We start from the raw sequence: 286 nt of genomic DNA, 5'->3' as shown, positions 1-286 counted from the left end.
GACATGGCTTCAGTGAGCCGTGCTGAGTGTCCATTCTTCCTGAAGTTGCAAGGCTGTAAGGGTGATTCTTTCTCATGATGGCATAATTTTATCATCTCCATTTCGCTCATGAGCTTGTAGTAAAGTTAAACCCCAGTGACATGCAGCCGCCTGCTGCCAGTGTCATTGTTGTTGCTACTCCTGCTACGACTACAGCTGCTGTCGACGCATACTGCTATTAATAACCAAAACAAAAACGCGTCTTTCTGCCACGTTACTAGTAATTCTGCAGCAGCAGCTGCAAAAT

Source organism: Penaeus monodon, chromosome 19 (genome assembly GCF_015228065.2).
Source record: "Penaeus monodon isolate SGIC_2016 chromosome 19, NSTDA_Pmon_1, whole genome shotgun sequence".
NCBI lineage: Eukaryota > Metazoa > Arthropoda > Malacostraca > Decapoda > Penaeidae > Penaeus > Penaeus monodon.
The sequence above is the reverse complement of the archived record's forward strand: the minus strand, read 5'-3'. Positions refer to the sequence as shown.